This window comes from Sturnira hondurensis, unplaced genomic scaffold, assembly GCF_014824575.4.
Source record: "Sturnira hondurensis isolate 20B ecotype Veracruz unplaced genomic scaffold, ASM1482457v3 Scaffold0014384, whole genome shotgun sequence".
Taxonomy (NCBI): domain Eukaryota; kingdom Metazoa; phylum Chordata; class Mammalia; order Chiroptera; family Phyllostomidae; genus Sturnira; species Sturnira hondurensis.
The window spans coordinates 12,503,080-12,523,978 of record NW_028087015.1 but is presented as its reverse complement, the minus strand read 5'-3'; positions in this window follow the sequence as shown (position 1 = coordinate 12,523,978).

Here is a 20,899-nt window from a genome sequence, read left to right as displayed (position 1 = left end):
GGCTGAGAAATGTTATCCGTCTCATTCTGCATGTTCAAACTTACCTGTCACAAGCATATTGTTAAATTTCCTCTTAGGTCTTGGTTGTCACTTTCAGATACCTGCTGCACAGATCGTTCTTATGCCTTTACCTTGGGTGCTTCGACTAGCAGAGCCTCACATCTTTCAAGGGGTTTCTAGGTCTGGGGAGATGGGGTGGAGTTTGATAGTCCAGTGGAAAGCAAATCCAATATATAACAATTACTTCAGTGACCCATGCTGGGGATAATCTTGTTGAAAAACAAACTTTGGGGATGGATTTTTCCCCTTTACTTTCATGGGGATATCAGTAGTGGTTATTTTCATGGGAATATCAGTAGTGTTATAAAAAATGGCACAGAGTCTGGACATTATTAAGTGAGCTCTGCCCAGGGAGCCTAGGCTTTTATTTCTCTGATTGAAAATGTCTCCGTGAAGCACCATTACTTGCAGTCCTCCTTTATTGTTGTGTCTCTTTACAGGTGTGGAAGCACTTTTTACTCCAATGGGATCCATGTGGCCAGATCTGGACCCATAATTCTAGAAGGCAAAAGGAAACAAGGCCTGTATTCACTTGGGGGGGTGGTTAGCCCAGGACTGAGCTGGCATTTCTTCCAATGGCAAGGTGGTGCTGCCCCAAAGACAAGAGGCAGGGTCTGTGCCCAGGGCTAGCGACCGTGTGGGCATCCCCTCATCAATCATGATCATCAGGAAACCAACATGGCGGTTCTGTTCACTCCTGCTTGGTTATCTCTGCGGGTCTGGGTGGATTTCTTTTTCTCAAGTCAGGTTGCTCTGGACTTAGAATATTGAGAATTCATTTTAGATAAGATTATATGAAATTCTCCAAAGGTCTGCCCTGGTGGGGTAGAAAAATGAACTTTTTGGTGAGATCTTCTAAATATCCAAAGTTCCGGGCTTTTTCAGGTCCAGGGTTTCTTCATCACTCTCTTGTCCCATTTCATCAGGAAGCAGATGGGCCCCCCTCTCTCCCTCCCCACAAGCGGTGTTGCTTTGTCCTGGGAGCTGGTTGAGCAGAGTGGCTCTGGGCTCCGTGGGTGCTGGGCGGGCTGGAGGGTCCAAGGCTCTGAGGTTCAGCTGACCAGGGCAGGCTGTAGGTTAGGTTCAGAAATCTGTGCTCAGAATTTTACTCATTTCTTCACCTAAAAACACACACCTTCTTCCTAATGACCATAAACTCATGCCCTAAAGTTTTCTGTACTGATGTTAAAGTAAATAATGCTTTTCATTTTAGACTCCACATCCTTCTTTAAAACAGAACTCTATGAATAAAGCTAAACTAGGGTCCAGGGAGACTTAGAAGATGCAGAAAAAGAAGAGAGGCCATCGCTCTCTGTTCTCCAACACCCGCTCCTGCCTGACTTTGCCTTTGTCGTCATGGTGAATCAGGTCATTGCCCACATAGCAGCTTGCTTTGGTTTAACACGTGTTTTTCCAGGGAAGCTTTTGGCATAGTACGGGCATTCCTGGAGCTGCGGGAATTGTGAGGGGGCAGGAGGCCAGGGGGCAGGAGGCCAGGGGCCAGAATGTCTCTTTGAGTGTCCTTGCTGGGAGCAGAGGTGACCACAGTTATGCGACCCTGAGAGGAGGGCCGGGTGCCCAGTCCCCAGGGAGCTGAGCTTTGTCTACGAGTTATATCCTGCATTTAGTAAGCAAGCTGTCACATGATCAACTCTAAGGACCACAGAGGCAGGCTGTCTGTCAACTGGGACTTGGTCGAGGAAGAATTGGGTTTATTACAAACATTTCCTGCTCACACTGCTTGTGCCCCAAAAATAAGTCACCATATCAATTTCAAAGTGCTGATATGAATGTCCATGGTTCATGCATGAAGTTTTTTAAACTAAACTTACTTATCTAAATAAGATTATCCATTTGTATTATGTAACTGGACATCCGTATTCACACATCTGGTATTTATAAATTTAACATCAACATCATAATTCATGATAAATAGGACTCTAGGCCATAGGAATTCTGAGGTTGACATGAATGTTTTTAAAAGATTTTCAATGCACTTCTCACCAAGGCATGTTGAATTTTCAGCTTTTGTGTGATCTGAAATACATTGCACATTGGTAAAGAGCTCTGTAGTTTTTAGTTAAGAACTCTGTAGCTAGAGCCAGAGAGGGAGTTTTAGGTGGCTGGTTCCTGAATCACACTCCACAGAAAGTACATTTTTGTTTGTGACATAGAAACATGGAATGCTGGGGCTGGGGCCATACCTAGGGGGTGTTCACTATTTTTTTAGGGGGATGCAGGCCTCTGCTGGCCTCAGAAACCACATCTGGATGGTCTGGACCCCCACTGGTACCCACAAAACTTGTTATTCTCCAAGTTCTTTTCTTAGATCTTGAAATATCCATCTTATAGTTTGTCAATATCCAGTTACTTCCTAGAATGCCTGGCAGAAATAAATTAGGACAGTTAAAGATCCATTATCATGGAGCTTTTATTTTATTTTACCTTTTGTTGTTTTTATTTTTTACTTAATCTTTATTATATTTTTTCCATTACATTTTGCCCCCCTACGCCTCCCTCCCCCAGGCAGTCACCACACTCTTGTCCATTTCCATGAGTCCTTTTTCTTTTGTGATGAACAGCTTTTAATTCCAGGACATTCAGGTGATACTGTCCTGTCCACCGCGCCCCCCCCGCCCCGTGTCAAAACAGGACAATGGGAAGGTGCCAGGTCACTGGAGACAGGAACTTATTTGTGCCAGTTGGTCTGGTAAACCGGTATTTACCGTTGACATTCTGTATGTACCGAGGAGCATTTATTAAAAACCAACAACATTCCAAACATTTATTAGTGGAACAAATGCCCCATGTAAATGTGCAGTCTATAGTCCCATTAAAACACCCCCCAAAAGATATTGTACCCAAATTAAATTAAAGCCTGGGAGCATCGTCTTTTGTTTCGCTGCTCAATATCACTGCAAACCAAACGGAAGAAAGTTAATAACTGTATAGAAATAATTTTTAAAGTATATGTAAAGCTTTGGAATCTGCAGTAGGTGTTTCTGAGAAAATGGTATGAGCGTACTTTCTCAAAGCAGCTATTTGAGAAAATTTCCATCTTTAAAGATCTTAAGAAGCATTCGTAGAGGCTTATTACTCCAGAATTACATTAAAAATTGTTAGTTAGGGTATAGCCACATGTTTTCTTTATAAGCATGTTAATCACACAGAGATATCTTGGCCATTCATGATTCTATTTCTTTTAATGGTCCACGTGCATCCAGATTAAATAGTCCTGGGGAGTGTGTCAGTGAGTGTTTGTTCACTCATCTCATTTCTCAGTTTGAAAACCACAAGACTGGTTTGTGGATGTGGTTCTGCTGGTCATGTGACACAGTGATCGGAAAAATACTGGACTGGGAGGCCCCAGTACGTGGCTCTTGTGGCCTCTGTCGTTTAACTTACTGTGTTAATTTGGTTAAGCTACTTATGCATTCTGTTCTTCACCCATAAAATGAGGGCATTAGAATGGATAATCCCAAGGCCTGTTAGGAATCTTAAAACCTAATGATTATTCAAATCTCTGACCCTCTTTAGGCCCTTCTTGATTGGTTCTGAGAGCCTCATGGCATGTGGGAAAACCATTTGGCTTTCCAAAAAACTCACCTAAACATTCAGACAATGATGGCTAAAATGGATTTAGGCAAATGTGGTCAGGGGTGTCTTCCCTGCCAACCAGACACTAAACTTACATTTCTCAGATAATTTTGATATTGTATAAGATTTGCCAGAATCTAGAACACCCCAGATTTTTGCTACAAGGACTCATATTCTCATATTAACCTACCAGAAATATATCCTAGCCAATATGTTGGCCAATCTGAACCAGCAAAACTAGAGCCAGACTCAGAACTTCTTAGTCCAATCTCATGTTCCATTTTTTATCATCTCACCAGCTAGTTGTATGGCCTTCGATATTGCAGTTTAAAAATTGTTTTTAGGCTTCAGCTTTTTTGTCTTTAAAATTGGAACTTATCCCAGGTGATTACTAAGGCAGTCTACTTTTAAGATTACCCTCTAGGAAATAAAGCTATCAGGGTTCATTCACAGTTTGAGGAGCTGAATTAAGAAGCCAGGGAAAGCCATGGACAGTAGAAACATGCATATGAGGACAGACCATACTCTCATTTTTATAAGATTGAAGAGTTCTTTTTCATTTGGGTTCAAACTTAACATGCCAGAAAGCACTGTGGTTTTGGTACTCTGATGAGATGCCTATGTGACATCCCTGATGGGATGTCATAGCGGTTTCAACTTCGTCATGACCTGAGAAGGCCAGGCCAGTTTTCAGTACGTGTTTGAATTCCACTGGTTTTGTGGGTTTATCAGATATATCTAATTCAAGTCCTTCATTCATTACTGTAAGGGATTTTGAGTTGGTTGCAGGGTGTGCTATATATTTTTAAATGACCAGCTAGTTCTCCGTCTTCCCAACGAGGGGATTATCCAATCACCAGGGATTTATTTCCTAGCAAAAACAACAGTAACAACAGCAAACACAATCAATCCCCATAACTTCATCCACCTTCCTTCCCTAGAGTAGAATTATTTTCTGAAGACATTGAATGAAGTGTCTTCAGAGAACTCAGGTAGCTAGTTGTGGCAACTGGTTTCTCAATCAACACACTGCCTCCTTGCATTTCAGGGCCCTAAAGCATGGTTGCTTCCACCCATTTCCAACCAAGCAAAGTGAACTAGTTCCATCTACACATACTGAGCTTACAGGCAGGTTTGCTCTTCGCTGAGAATGGGTAAGTAGCAACCGGTTGATGGGGAAAGCCCTGCTAGTGACTAGAGAGATTAAGCTATATGAACAGAAAAAGAAATAAACCAAAACAAAGGGAACTAATATAGGGGACAAAGACACTATTTTTGGTGGAAACCCCCCATTATTTGTATTCTCAGGGATTCAAGACACATTGCTCTTGCTAAGTAAAAAAAAATTTTATTTTAAAAAGTGGGGCAAATAGAGAATAAGAAAAAGTTGTTGAAATAAAAGATAAGTGGTGAAACTAAAGAAGGAAACCCCCCAGTGAAGGATTGGAAGATTAAAACAAAAAAAATCTCCTAGACAAGACAATAACAAGAATAGAGACGGAACATGGAGAAAAAAGCTTAAGACCCAGAGGGTCTCCATCAATGCATGGAGTCCAATATGTGATGGAAGGAGTCAATAAAAGAAAATGAGAGTGGGCGGAATTATATACAAAAGAGATATTGAGAATTTTCCAGAATTAAGGGATAAAAGCATTCAAATTGGAAAAGGCCTCTGAGTTCTCAGTGCAGTGAATAGAAGAACTTGGCTCAGATACATTCCTGAAAATGTTCAGAATGCAGAAAGAATGCAGAAAGATTTTCTGAAAAATGAGAATCAGTTTGAAATAAGATCTCTTGTTATCCACAGTGGATGCTAAACGATAATGGATTGGCATCTTCCGAGTTCTGAAGATACTACACAGCCAAAGCATCAAAATAGACAGATCCTATGCTCTCTACTAGAGATTCTGTTCTGGTCTAACTTCTGGTTTCCAAGTTTCAGTCCTTGATGTCTCTACTTCCCTCCCACCCTCATCCCCACTCCAGGAAAATCCCTGGAAAATCCCCAGATCCCCTACCCAAGGATCTAGGCTTCCTCCAGTTTTACAAGAGGCCATTAATCTCCTGCTTCGAATTCTGGACATCCAAGGGTTCTGTTAACTGAGTTATGTCACCCTTACTGTTGGGTGAAGAAAAAACTTTTAGATCATTCCTCATCAGTTGTTTGTGGCTCTCTCAACTCTGAATATCCCCATCAGCACACACATACACAAACAGATGCACACTCACACACATGCACACGCATACTTATGCACAGTCACATCTGCACACATCCATGCACTCTTATACTCATTCACATATTCTCTCACATTATTCTCTCACAGTCATATATAATCACACATTCACATGCATTTACAGATACATAATACAAACATGCATACACACATATTCACATCTAACACATTCACACATGTATGCACACTCTCACACATTCACTCTCTCACACGTGCATGGCAGGGCATCCCCCAGGTCTCCCAAGACACGGCCTGAGGGGACTTTTCAGAGTTGTGTCTGACTCATGTCTGAGTAAGCCAACACCAGGCTCACAGCAAGAAGTCATTAATCGGCTGTGGGTCTTACAGCCTCAGCACTTAATGGAGAGGTTCTGGCAAATTTGTGCGTGGAGAAATCACTATTTCTGCCCAGAGGAATCCCATAAAGAAAGAACCTATTACAGAAAAAAGGGGATATAAGAATCAAGCCAAGGAGCTGCTAAGTAATAATAAAAAACCGATTTCTAAAATTAATTATAGTAGCATATGTAAAAATGCTCGCCAGAGTGGTTTCTTAATACTTATTAGCATAAAAAGAAGCCTCTGCCCCCAATTTAGCATCTATAAATAGTGATAAGCTTGGAGAACTGTTAATTTACCTTCTCAAGGAATAAGAGTTCAGATGCTATTTGGAAAATATGGAATTTTAAAAGCCAGCAATGATTACAGAAGCCACAGTAAGATATATACTTTAGAATAAATCATTGTTCAGAGTAGTTTATATGTCAGGTGCAAAAGTGCTTTGAGACTGTAGTGGCCAGACATTTTTTGGTTCAATTTACTGTCATGATTATGCAAAAATTATGTTATTTATACTTTTAATTAGAATAGAGCTGGATAATTTCTATGATGATTATGCTTGTGAAACATTCAGATCAACAGGCCGGAGATTAACCTGTAAGAGTAAAGGCCAAGAAGTTGCAACTCTCAGGTGATCAGTCGTGTTCAGGCTTTGAATGTACGTACATAACTCAGCTTGGCAGACACCACCAGTAGACCATGTCACTGTTTGTGTGGTGAGATTTTTTTAGCAATTTTATATGGCTGACAAATTCCCTGACCTCTACCAAAGACTTGGAAGAGGTATGGCATTGAAGTGAGCCAACACCCAACTCTTCAAACTACGAGGGTAACTACCGCCATATGTAAAAAGGGTGTTGAGAAGGTGATGTTTTCACTGGAAAGGGACTGGGCTCAGAGTGGATCTGCCCTGTGGTGTGTGGGCTCTTGGCTTCCTGTAGGAAAGATTTCACGGCACGAGTCCAAGTGACTTTGAGACTATGTTTATTAAAGCTGAGGACAGTGAAACAGAGGAAGGACTTAGGGTAGAAGAAGCAACGGGAGAGAGTCAAGGCGCTGCTCTGCTTCAGGTCCTTAGAAAGGTTTAGAAAAGGGGTGAGCCAGGGTGGGGCTGCTGCCAGCTCACTGCAAAATGAGAGAAAAGAGGACCTTGGAGGCAGGTTCAGGAGGTAAGCCTGGGATGAGTTATTGCTGCCAGCTGCTCCCCTAGTTACAAATGCTGTAGGGTCCCTTGGAGGCTATGAGAAAGAAAGTGAAAAGTTCATGCCTGAGAAGGAGAAGGGCACGCTCCAAAGAGGGCCTGGGCTGGCGCTCTCTGTTGTGGGGATTTTTAATTCTCTCTTGTGGTCGAGAATCCTAGGGAAGGGTTTTAGTAGAATATTCACCAGCTTTCCAGGTGTGGTTTTAATACGCTGATGCATCAAAATGAGTGTATAGGGAAGTTTAGGATTACTCTCTGGTCAGCTTTGCTGCTTTACTTTTTATCTTGTGTCTGTCTGACTCTAATGAGGTTTGTGGGCTTTTTTTGATGTTATTTGTTCCCTGACTTCATCTGTCCTTGGGTTTGGCTGGCACAAAAGACATTAAGTGAGTCTCTGTCCTTTATCTCCCTGACCAGTGCACTTCAAGCTCTTTATTCTCTGTTTAGAGAGGAGAGGTATAAACCATTTTCTTTCAAGTGTCTTTGGTTAGGGAAGATAAAGTCTTACGGACTGTAAATTGTTCATATTGTTTGACCTTGTTTAATTTTCTTGTCTCAGTTTCTCCATTCCACTTGCCCAGGAATTTTCCCAGCTTCATACTATCCTGACTCAAAGTCATATTTGGGAGGGGATTCTGTGACCCAGATGCACTGCCTTGGGCATGCTGTGAGTCCCAGGTGTGGGAGATGGGCAGCAGAGGACAGCAGGCAGGCTGGGACGAGTCGTCCCCTGCTATGGGGCACAGAATTATTTCCAGTAGCGAGCATGGGTTTAAGTGATGGCCGTAAAATTTGCACGTTACAAAAAGAGTTAGTAAACCTTTAACCTGAGCCAATTCTGAACTCAGACATTCCAAGTTGAGTGTTGCAGTTTGAAATGCCTATTGCTTGTAGAATTTAAAAATACTTTCTGGAGACCTCACTGCCTAGCATTCCAGGTTTGATAACAAGAAGAGTGATGTTCACCTCTCAGAATTGGCAGAGAAGGAATGCAGAACAGACTCTGGGAAATCCTAGAAGGTCTTGATACAAGTGTGTTAGTTTCCTGCTGCTGCCATAACCAATAACCGCAAATGTGGTGGCTCAAAAACACCAGACATTTTATTTCCTCAATGTTTTGGAAGCTACACCTCTGACATGAAGGTGTCTGCAGGCTCTAAGGGAGGACCCTTTCTGTCTCTTCCAGCTTTTTGGTGGTTCTTGTCTTTCCTGGGCTTGTTTAATCTCCCCCTCCAAACCCTTTGTCTTCGTGTGGCCTTCTCCCCTGTGTCTTTCCTCTCTTCTATCTTTTATAAGGACACACGTCATTGGATTTAGATTCTATCTAGGATGATCTTTCATCTTTAAATCCTTCATTTAATTATATATGCAACCCTCCCCCCAAGTTAAGTCATATTCATGGATTCCAGGGGCTAAGACAATGAACATATCTTTTCAGGTGGCACCATTCAACTCACTGCAAAATTATCTGAGTAGCACAGGACAGCTGTCAAGTAGAATTTCCTGGTGGCATCTTAACCAGCTGCTCTGTGAGTGGGTAGCACTATGTCTTAGGAATTAGACCCTGGATCCCATTGCCAACACTCGCTCCCAGTTCAGCACCCTACTTAGCTCCCCTCTGCCTCTGTCTCTTCTCTGACAATTGGCGAGAACAGTGACACCTGTATGGTAAGTCTGTTGTGAGGATTAAGGAAGTGAGTATGTGTGAAGTGATTATAAGACAGCCCTGCCGGCCCAGCAGGCTCTAGACTGCTGGTTTCATTTTCCACCACTCAGGATGCCAGTGGCTGTGTCAACAAAAGAAATGTCAAGCCCAAATAAAAGTTCTATTTTATATATATTAGAAGAAAAGAAGGGAATGTAAGGAAGAGTGCATGATACCCATTGGTGGTAGAATTAGGAGGCAGGAGTAAGCAAGGCAGGGCAATCTCTAGGATAAAGAGGACTTGATAAAAAGATAAATGGAGAGATTCATGATTCCTTTACATTGGTGGGTGCAGGGTAGTTAACATTTAACACACATAGTTTACAGAGGTATGCAGCCACAAAATAACAATGAGGAATGTTGGGGTCAAGTCGCCCCAGTCCTGGGTGTTTATCTCTGGAGGTCTGGAGAAGAGATCATTCTGACATTTTAAGTGTGTTATCCTAGAGGCACGAAAATGGCGAACAGGGTTTGCTCAAGATAGAGATTAATCTATCACATAGGCCTCGGGGCGTGACTTCCCATTATAACCTGCTCGGTTAGGATTTTAATGATCAGAACATCTTGTGTGGTTACTTTCAGTTACTGAGCTTGTCGGGTCTGCCATGTAGCCCCCTTTCCTTTCACAATTGTCACCTACCATGTGCATAGTCTAAAACTGCAGCGAGACGACTTAAGGCCCTCAAGCTGCACTGCCCTGCAGGCCTGGTCATGGCTCGCACACTGGGGGTTGCTGGAGAAGCCCTCTCTCTGATCTTGCAAAGTCACCTTTCTCCCTCCCGTGGGTGCATTTCCATTCTTGTTCTTTCCTGTGGGCACTGAGAAAGAACAAGAGTGTCCAAGTCCTCCTGCTCGAGATAGTCCCCTCTCTCAGCACCTCCAGCCCCTCCCTCTCCAGCTTCACCTCACGCCTCTCAGAGGCTCCTCTCACTCCCTTGCTGGTGGCTCTTTCTGTCCTTCCTTATGTGTGGCAGTCCCCCCATGTTCCTGCCCTGAGCCCTTCAGGTCTCACCACATGCTCTCTCCTTTGACAATTTCACCCTAGACATGACATTAATGGCCTGTAATTCTGAGTCTCCTAAACCTCTCTCCCCATGGTTCTATCATGACCTTGACACTGAGCACTGGTCCACTCAGACTGCCTGCTGGGCATTTCTACTTGAACACCCCCAAAGCACTTCAACTTCAAGATGGTTGAAAAAACAACATCCCATGCTTCCTTGATTTAATCCTCTGGAATCTTCTGTCATGTTTCAACATTTCACTCTCTGCCAAATGTTCAAGCCAGAACCACAGAGCCATGTGCAGCTCCTCCCCACACTAGTTCTTTTGTTCAACTGACTCCCACTACGCACTGTCACAACCATCCCTCTGTCCTACTCATCACCATTTCTCACGTGGACTGATGCTGAGGCTGGGACCACTGTGTGCTGGGGGTGGACTCATGTTCACCTGCTCACACCCTCAGGGCCTTTCCACTGGGTGTAGGCAAAGGTCCCTGCGGATTGGTCCTTTCCCCTCACAGTACTCATCCCATGAGACCCTGTGCTCCTGCTAGACAAATCCCACTGTCCTTGCCAAAAATGCTGGGGTGGCCCCAGACCTGTGTCAGCTTTTTCTGCTTTTATAGAGTAACATGGTTGTGTCAGCTTGGCTGGGCCATCCAATCAGGTGAAGACCTTAGAGAGAAAGATTGAGGGCCCCCAGGTAAGAGGGAGTTCTGCCTCCAGGCAGCCTTCAGACTTTGAGCTGCAGCACCAAACATTCCCTGGGTCTCTGCCTGCAGATTTTGGACTTGCTAGCTCCTACAATCACATGAGCCAATTCCCTAAAATAAACTCCCTCTCTCCCTTTCCATCCATTCTATTGGTTCTGTTCCTCTGGAGAACGTTTATTATCAGAGCACCTCACCCCAGGGTTCATTGCCTGAGTCTCCCCTTCTCTACTCCTGACAACTGGGAAAATTCCAGGCCCTCCTCCCTTCCTGTAAAGGCTTGAGCAAAGATTTCCTGACAGGTTCCTGCTTAGGGTAAGTTATTTGCATGAGCTGGAGTGTAAGGCTGGGCCTGCCAAGCCTTTAGATTCCAGCCACGTGTCACCAGTTATCCCTGGCACCCCGCAGAGGCAGGCACTTAATAAACAGCAATTGATGAGAGTGATCTCGCAGGTGCCCTCTGCCAGCAGCAGCTTTAGTGAGTCACGCCGGCCAGTCTCTGTGCTGGGCCGAGGCCGGAGTAACCCTTCTGTGTGTTGGATGATCTGGGTGGAAGGGACAGGCTACCCTGTTCAGGCGTGCTATTGGAGTACCACTGGGATTTGTCATCAAGGGAAGTCTCAGAAACAGCAGTTCAACAGCTAAAGTCCTGGGGCTTCAGGTAAACTAAGGCTAGAGGACTTATTGATCCATTCACTTATTTATTCAATAAACAGTTGCTGGGCATCTTCACTGCACTAATCACAGAATAACAAAAAGATAAATGAGAGTCTCTATCCTTGAGATGCTCACAAGAGAGATACCTAAACAGCAACCTACACTATAACATGCTATGTTTTACAGTAAAAGTCACAGATAGTGAGTGCTTGACAGGGGCCAAGTGACTTGGCCAATATTACACAGGTAAATGAAGGAGCCATGATTCAAACCCACATGTGTTAGTCAGCGAAAGGCTAATGCGCTTTATAATGAAGAGGCCCTCAATTTCATTAATGGTAGATAACAATTATATGAAGCATACACTATTCTAAGTGTTTTACATTTATTACTTCATTTAATTCTCACAGCCACCTGAGGTGTCATGTGTCCTCTTAATCTCTCCAGTGCAGTGATGAGAAATCTGAGGGACAAGGAGGTTAAGTGACCTACCCAAGGTCATACAGCTGGCTATTAAGTAGCAGAGCTAAGATTTGAACCCAGAAAGTGAGCCTCCAGATCTCTGCCATAACCATGATGCACACCACCCTAAATGTCATAAAAGCATTCACTTTTTTGCTCTCTCCCCCAACAGTTTCAAGTTAATAGTCCATTTTGGTGGGTACTTCTGCTCCACTGAGCATTCCAAGACCATGTTTCTTTGAAGTCTTTTGTCCTCTTTCCTCAAAGTCACCAACATCTGACATAGTAGCCACTGGTGACATGAGGCCATGTAAATAAATTAAAATTCAATTAAAATTTTTTTCTCAGTTGCCCTACCCACATTTCAACTGCCCAGTTGCTACCCTACGAGACAGCACAAATCTAGAACATTTCCAACATCTCAGAAAGTTCTATTGGAAGTAACTGCCATGTCCAGGTCTGGCCAGGGAGACGAGGGAAGCGATCCCTGAGAAGGCTCAGTGGATGGGTTGTGCCCCAGACCCAGATCTGGTGCACAACATTTCTGCTCAAGTTGCTTAGTAGCAAGACCAGAAGTGACTTCAAGCAGGTCTAGGCAAAGTGGACTGGCCGGGGAAGCCATGGACCTGGTTCAGCTTCCATTTCTGTGGAAGAAGGGGGAGCAGATTTTATTGGGATTCAAGTGGTCTCCACTACATGCATCTGCCTGAAGGTAGACCCTGTTCTTTTAGCCTCTAGCTGATCTGCTACCTCTGTAGGAAGGGACAGGTCCTAGGTGTGCCAGCATTATGACTGAATCAGTAATGAAAGCTTCACTGAAGTGGACGAAGTTTCCCCAAGTATGGGACACATGGGCAGAAGAGGCCCAAGCAGAGGGAGGAAATCTGCGAAAGCAAGGAGGTGGGGACTGCAAGGCTCCAGCCCGGCCCTAGGGTGCAGGTCATGGAAGGGCTCTAAGTTCACTCTGAGGACTGGGGACTCTCAAAGGGAAGATGATGGCTGAGCCTAACTTCCTGGAGGATAAATATTTCCAGACCACATATTCCACTCTTCTGAGGGTCCCATGGCTCTTTCAGGGGCACATGCAATCACCTCCCTCCTGTCCCACCACAGAATTGGGGCTTGTAATGGAGCAAGTACGTGGGGCACATGAATAGGGTTATGCAGAGAGATTTAAAAATCCCGGTTGTAGACAATTGGATGATGTCAGAAGATTTTAGGTTGAGGAGTGATATTAATCAATGCACTTTTGGAAGAAAGAGCCAGTTAATGCTACAAGAAGTAAAGGTTTTGGCTTTGTGCATGTTACATTTAAGCTGGTAGAGAGAATCAGATTTGTCAAATGCTTTCTAGAGTCCAGGTGCTATTATGGATGTCTTACACAATGATAGACATTACCTTTATTTCCAGGGGGAGAAAACAAATGTCCAAAAAAAGTCAAAATGTGGTGCAAAGTCATATAGTGAAGATGTGGTGGAGTCTTGTCCTTTCCTGGCCATGCCTAAATCTCATTTATAGACAGTCAGAAGGACATAAGGAAAACCATTTGGGGTCATTGAGAGCTCAGTGTGATGATGAGTCATTTGGTGGGAAGTTGTGATGGTGCAGGTCTCAAATCTTGTCACCATGAATTATGTAGAACACATATACCATTTGCTTGTATTTTAAAAGCATCCCTCCTTCCCTCTCTCCCTTCTTCTCTCCCTCTCCTTTGCGCCTTCCTTCCCTGCTTCCTCCCTTTGTTCCTCTTTTTGGGGTCATATGTACATCTTGGTCTGATTTCTCTTTCAGCCTTTTTCTGGTTTCTTCCCTATTTTCTCTAACACATAGTTTCCCTAAAAATTTCTGACATGTTTACTCCCATCTTGGAATTTGATTCTCAGAGGACCCTGATTCTCAGAGGACCTGGACTAGCATAACTAAAGCCATTTTCTAGATGGTTAAGGAGGTTAACACTAGTTCTGCTGTCCTGGGCATTAACAAGCACGCCTGTTCAAAATTGCACAGGCCTGGATCGTGAATGTCCCTTCTTAGCTTCCGTCTTCCACACGGAAGGGCTTTAATACATTTTTACTTAGTTTTGTAACAAAAGCTGCTTAATATTTGCTCATTTCAGGTGCTCTTTGCTAGGCAGCATCCTGGTTGACTCTTTTTCTTTCTTTTCTTTTCTGCCTTGTTTTGAGTCTAATTTTGTTATTGATCATTTTTTGTTGCTATTTTATTATAGTTGTCCCAGTTTCCCCCCCTTTGCCCTCCTACGCCCATCCCACCCCCAGCTCCCACCATCAGTCCCCACACTGTTGTCCACATCCATGGGTCACTCATACATATTTTTTGACTAGTCCTTTCCCCTTTTTTCCACCATGATCCCCCTCCTTTCCTCCTTCTCTTCACTGTCAGTCTGCTTCCATTTCTCCATGCCTGTGGTTCTATTTTGTTCATTGGCTTATTTCCTTTGTTAGATTCCTCTTATAGGTGAGATCATATGGCATTGGTCTTTCACAAACTGGCTTATTTAACTGGAGAATATTGTGCCGAGTGAAATATCTGTCTTTCTTGATCAGAACCAGAAGCAGGTGTTCCACGTCCACGTGCACTCTGAATTTCTGCAAGGTAAGACTTTGGTTTCTGGATCATCATAATTAGAAGAGCGTACTTGAGCACAATTCCTTGCTCTCTGGAGTGTTGAATACAAACTTAGACATCAGCTGAAGGTCATTAATTTTTACACAAGACTATGCGACATAAGGACTTACACAGTGCATTAAAAGGAAGTAGTAGAGTAAAAATGGGTACAAAGTCTAAAAAGTCTCATTTTTGTGTGCCTGTGTGTATAATTGACAAAAGAGTTAGATGTCTTATCTTATCCCCATTTCTATAATGTTGTCCTGTTCTCTCTTGAATTTGTGATGAGCTTTTCACAGAAACTTGGCAGCGAAAGTCCATTGCACACTTCCATTTCCTGATGGGTTTACATGACAGTCTGTAGGCTTTACAGGTAGAATCTCACATTGTGGCTGTTAAAGTCATGTCACAGTTTCATTACACAGAATTCTAAGGTAGAACCACAATGTTGCATGTGAAAGAAAACAGAAGAGAAATCTTAATGTTTCTCAAAACTTATTAGTGTAAGGCTAAGACACAATTTGTATTTTTTATTGCAACTCATGGTCTTTTATTGACATGTGAACCTACTAGAATGGATGGTAAATCTAATTTATTTCAACAGTCATGGGTTAATGTGGTGCTTGGGAAAAAACAATATCATCATCCTCTACCAAATGGAATTATTCTGCCTCCCAATACTATGAAAAATTTTGGCCTGTATTTGACCACGTATGGTGCAAATCATAGTAGCTTTCTCTTAGGGCTATAAAGAATAAATGAGATAATTCATATAAATTGCTAGATATTGTTATCACTATGATCATGACCATGACCATGACCATCATCATCATGAAAACAACGGGGTTATGAAGCTTCCTTCTGCTAGAACTGCTTATGTGTTGAAAATTTGCAAAGTGAAAAGCAGAAACCAGCTGCTTTACCCTCTGGGCAGGATAGCTACATTTAAAAAGTAACTTAAGCTGAATCTGGTTCTCAGATAAATTAGAATGAAGGGCAAAAAGATGTTCCAAATGGCGTCACTAAAGGCCATGAGTGATGATGAAGCAACAATAATGTGAATGAACAAAACACTCCCCAAACCCCAAACCCGGGCCTCCCCATTCCAAGGTCACAAAGATTTAGAAGCTAGGAAATTTCCCAGGTCACGTGGACAGGGAACCGGAGGCGGGGGCTACTGTCAGAAGAGCTCTACGGAGTTTCTGCACGCAGGGTCTTAGCCGGTGTACCTTCTGGCTTGCTGGAATTTTCCAGCCGAATTTCATTTACACTGGGAGCCTGGGGTGTTTAAATTTTAAAATGGGTCTTACAAACAAATCAACAGTATTTAGGATGTTAAGTAGAGGGAAGGCAGCCACTACTTAGCTGTTTAAGGAGGAAAAGGATGAATTTCAATGTACATTTCAGTAGGTTTTGAATGCTTTTGTTTTCATCAGGGAACAAAATAGAGCAATAATTTTGGACAACTGGGAGATAAGTGACTTAGAAATGCTTTTAAAGTCCTCCGTACTCAGTGGATCTCAATGGCTCCCTTTGGCCTGGTTTTCAAAAGTCAGACTTTGAAATCTTAATTTCTGTTCTCACTCTAGCCAATGCAAATAAGAGGCAAGGGCAAGGAGAAAGTTTATAGAAAGGAAGATTGGAACTTATGTCTAGTCAGAAGTCACAGAAATGTAAGGACCGATACCAAATTGTCCTCATTACAACTTGACACCAACGTCCTGTGGTCACAGTGCAGGAGCTGGGGCTAGTGTTTCTGAACAGAAGAGGAAGATGTTGGGATCCTAACGCCCAGTGTCTCAGAATGTGATCTCTTTTGGACATAGCATCTTTGCAGATATAATCAAGTTAAAACCAAGTCGTTAGGGTGGGCTCTAATCCAAAACGACTGGGGGAAAAGGGAAAATTCTGAGATGGACCCACATAGGAAGAAAGCCATGAGACATTCAGGCAGAGGTAGGAGTGATGCTTATACAGGACAAGGAATCTCAAACACGGCCATCAAACCACCAAAAGCCAGGGGAGAGCCCTGGAACAGACTCTCCCTCAGCCTCAGAAGTAGCCAGCTGTGCCGGCACCTTGATCTCTGAGCTCTGCCTTCCAGAATGCTGAGAGAATAAATTTCTGTTGTTTAAGCCCTCTGAGCCTGTGATATTTTGTTGCGGCAGCCCTAGGGAATCAATACAAGGGTAACATAACAGACACAAGAGGACTGTTATTAGGCAGGGGGGAAAGCAGCAATACAGACATCTCCATGCACGTAAGCTTTTCTTTGGCCAAATTGGTCTTAGAAACTGGCCTTTGCAGGCCGTACATGCAGGTATAGGAGAAGACAGAAACAACCCAGCAAATGCTAAACAAAACAAAACGAAATGAAACAGGAGAGGGGGCCCTAAGTCAAAACTTCAGAAGCCCCCCATTTCTCTTTATTATTTGGAAAGCAAGTACTGTCAGGTCTACCTTCACAGAAAAAAATGACTTCCTGGGGAGTGACATTCATAGCAGAAAAATAGGCATCAGGTTTCTTTTTGCTGCTTCCTTTGTCTCCTTTCCCCGTAGCCTTTAAATAATCAAAAACTATTTATTTGGGACTCTGAGGAATATGTAAGTTTAGATTCCTGTCCTCAAAATGCCTAAAATATAGTTGGGAAGCTAAGGCAGAAAAAAGAAATGTTAATGACAATTCAGAAGGTTCAATGTCAAAATAAGGGCAGACAATAGCAAGGACTTAAAAAATAGCCAAGAGCTGCTTGCTCCCTTGACTGTCTTTAAGCTCTGACTGGTACTTAAGTGTAAAGTAGTCCTGGACAGTTGGGGTTTCGTCATTAATCTGATGCTTTCTGTATTTATCCCTTATTAGATTTAGGAAATTTCTTTTTTTTCAATAATCGTGAATTGGGTTGAATTTTTACCAAATATCTATTTTTTTAAATTGGCTGGAGATTTTTTCTACACTTTTAAATGGACTTAATTATAGATTTTATGATAGCTAACCATTCACACAGTCCTAGGAAAAGCCTAGTAGATCATTATAATTTTTTCAATATTAAGTGTGACAGGTTGTATTATCTGAAAATGGCTTCAATGAGATTTCCCATTTTACCTACTCTACCACCTCTTAGGTAGCTGAGGAGGCTAAGAAAGGACCGGGAGCCAGAAAGTCCAAGGAAGGGCTTTCACTCCGGGAGGGACACTACGATCTGTGAGCTGAGTCCAAGCAGACTGCAGCAGCAAGGAAAAGGGTGAAGGGTTTTGAAGGGTGTGTAGCAGATCCCAGGGGAGGGTGGGTCACCTTGCTGATCTGCCCCAGGTGTCCTGTGTACTACAGGTGTTTGCAAGTAATGTCCTGTGACTGGGGATGGCTGAATCAGCGAGAGAAAGTCTGGGCCCTGTTTCTGGGAAAAGCACGATGGAGAGGGGAGAGACAGTGAGGATTTAACCAGTTTACAGCAGGATGCAGGTGGCTATGACTCAGTTGCTTCTGATAATGGGGAATCTTGTGGTCAGGTATTTAGCCAGTGAGGCATACCTTCTTTGTTCTAGTATAGGTGGAGGCTTAGGTCCTCCATCTCCCAGAACACTCTCTAACACCAACAAGGTGACTTTCTTTTTCCATTGAGAGGTTGGGTTTACATTCCCTCTCTGGAAATCCAAATGTACCATGGCTGTGGTGGAAGTGATGATGGAACCTCTAAATCTGGGTCATAAAAGGCAATACAGCTTCTGCCTGCTTCTCTTGAGCTATGCACTCCTGCAACCCAGCCACAATGAGGTGAGAAATCCCCCAAAGCCTGCAGAGAGGCTGAAATGGGGGGTGGGAATGCTGCGCTCCAGCCTACAGTTCAGCTGAGCTCCTAGCTGGCATCCTCTACCAACATGGCAGCCAAGTGAGTCAGCCATCTTGAAAGCAGATCCTCCAGCCCCAGTGAAGCCACCCCGACTGATGTGACAAGGAGCAGAGACACAAACTGTGAGTGCCATGCACAGGCCACATTGCAGATTTGGGAGCCAATAAGCGGGTTGTGACTATTTTAAGACACTAAGTTTTAGGGAGGTTTGCTATGTAACAATAGATAGCTGACACACGTTATTTGATTCAATTTGCTCATGTTTCTGTTTAGGACTTTTGCACCTACTTGCAGAAAAAAAAATTGAACTATATTTTCCTTTTTTTTCTGTTTTTCACTGTCCTTATCTGCTTTTCACACCAAAGTTACACAACCCTTAAAAAAATGACCTGGTGTGTGTTCTTTTTTCCCCCCTAGTCTCTGAAAGTATCTAGGTAAGTTTGAAATTATTTTTTCTTTAATGTTTGATTAAAGTAAGACAAACTAATGTAAAAAGCTGTCAGAGCTTGATGCTTTTCATTTCTTTAATAGATTTTTGACTACTGGCCACTTTATTACAAACTTAGGATCTATTCTCATTTTCTATGATTTTTTAAGTTAAGTTTTCATAGTTTCCTAGAAACTCACCCATATCCTTTAAGCTTTCAAAATATGAACAAGTTTCACTGCAACTGAATTATATTCCCTCATTCATTTATAATGTTATTTATTCTCTCTCTGCCTCCCTGATGAGATTTGACAAAAGTACGCATATTCAGCTTTTCAACAGTTAGTTTTCCTTTACTGTGCATTTCTCCAGCTTCTAATTGTAATTGGCAAAGCTGGTGTTCATGCAGCCTGTCATCTACCGGACCCAATAAGCAGAGACAGGGATTGAATCTTTATAGGCACTTTATTCAGATGGTTGGTGATCTGAGAAGACAGTGGGTTTGTATCCTAACAAACCATCTGACATTTCATTTTAAAATAACTATTTTTGTAAGGAGAACAAACTGGTGATAAAGGCTTTGGAATTCAGGGGAAAGTTAATTGGATTAAAACCCTGCAGCATTCTTGCCCTGGGCGGTGGTCTTCAGTTGTGTCCTGGGCGTTGGTCATCTCACTCTGGAGTACAATGGCTCAGATACTATCTTGAATTGCTTGCAGTCCTCCTGAGGCACAAAGGTGGAACCACTTATGGTCTCCTGGAGTCAGGGTAGGTCATATTTTCACTTACTGGAACAATAGCTTTTACATACATTGATTACTAAGCTAATTAGCTACTACCTAAACTAAAATTTCCCAACTTCCGAGCCCCCCATCATGAGTATGGAGAGAAAACTAGTGAAACTTTAAAAAAATCACTATATGTCTTTACTTTCATTACTTCTTTCCACAGGGTCCAGCACAAATAACCTCTTTTTTATTACGAAATCTTTTATTACCAAATCGTAAGCATATAATTCTGTAACATAAAAGTATCACACTCCAGCTCACCATATGACATTTTAGGTGGAATGTTCAAATTGCTGTCCATCTTGTGTGAGACGTTTAAGTATCCTACCACCACACCCAAGCAAGCCTGACTTCTGTCAGACTCTGTATACAATTGCTGAACTTGTGATTTCTCTCTTGCTCCTTTTGTTTGAGTTGAAACCCTAGCTTTTTATTTCCAGACTATCATCCATCAAAGTATCATTTTAGAAACAAAGCTAAACTTCGATAGGAAGTGCTTATTGGTCAGTTCCAAATATTTTAGTTTCCCCTTGAACTAGGGAGACTATGTATCAACCAAATTGCGACATTTTGATAGAGAGTAAAAGGGAGCGCTATTAAAATTACACCAGGATGATAAGCATAATCAGGGTCTTACCCATACAAACTCAGACGTATGTATACCCAAGAAATGCAGGGAACGATCTATCTTAAAGATGGCTTAAGTAGGGGGGAGGGGCAAGGTTTCAGATCTTTCTCGCTTTCTTTATTACACTTTCTTTTCTGTATTGTTTTAATTATTTGACGTGAATATCCAGAATTTGTATATCCAGAATAAAAAGTCATTTTAATTGTGGGTCCAAGCAACTCTCTCCAAGCCCTGGACACTCTGCTTCTCCTTTTTCCTGCCATTACCTCTTCTAACCTCAGGTAGCTGTCCTGTCTGATTTTCCTGACTGTTATTGAAGTGAACAGAGGCTCAAGAACAAGGGAACTTGTTCAGGAACACAAAGGTAGAGAAAGATCTTCCAGGTTCTCACCACCGGCCCTTTATGGCCCTTAGAGCCAGCGGGGAAGTCCTGATGACTGATACCTGGCTGCTCCGCCCACTTGTGCCGTTCAGGAATTTTGGGGCGGGGCCGATACAAACCCCGCCCCTTACATTGCTCAGGCCCCCGCCCCCGAGGCGCTCCAGGATCTGGGATTTGCTCTCAACAGCAAACCCCGCCCACCATCCAGTCACCGCTCCTCCCGCCCCCAGAG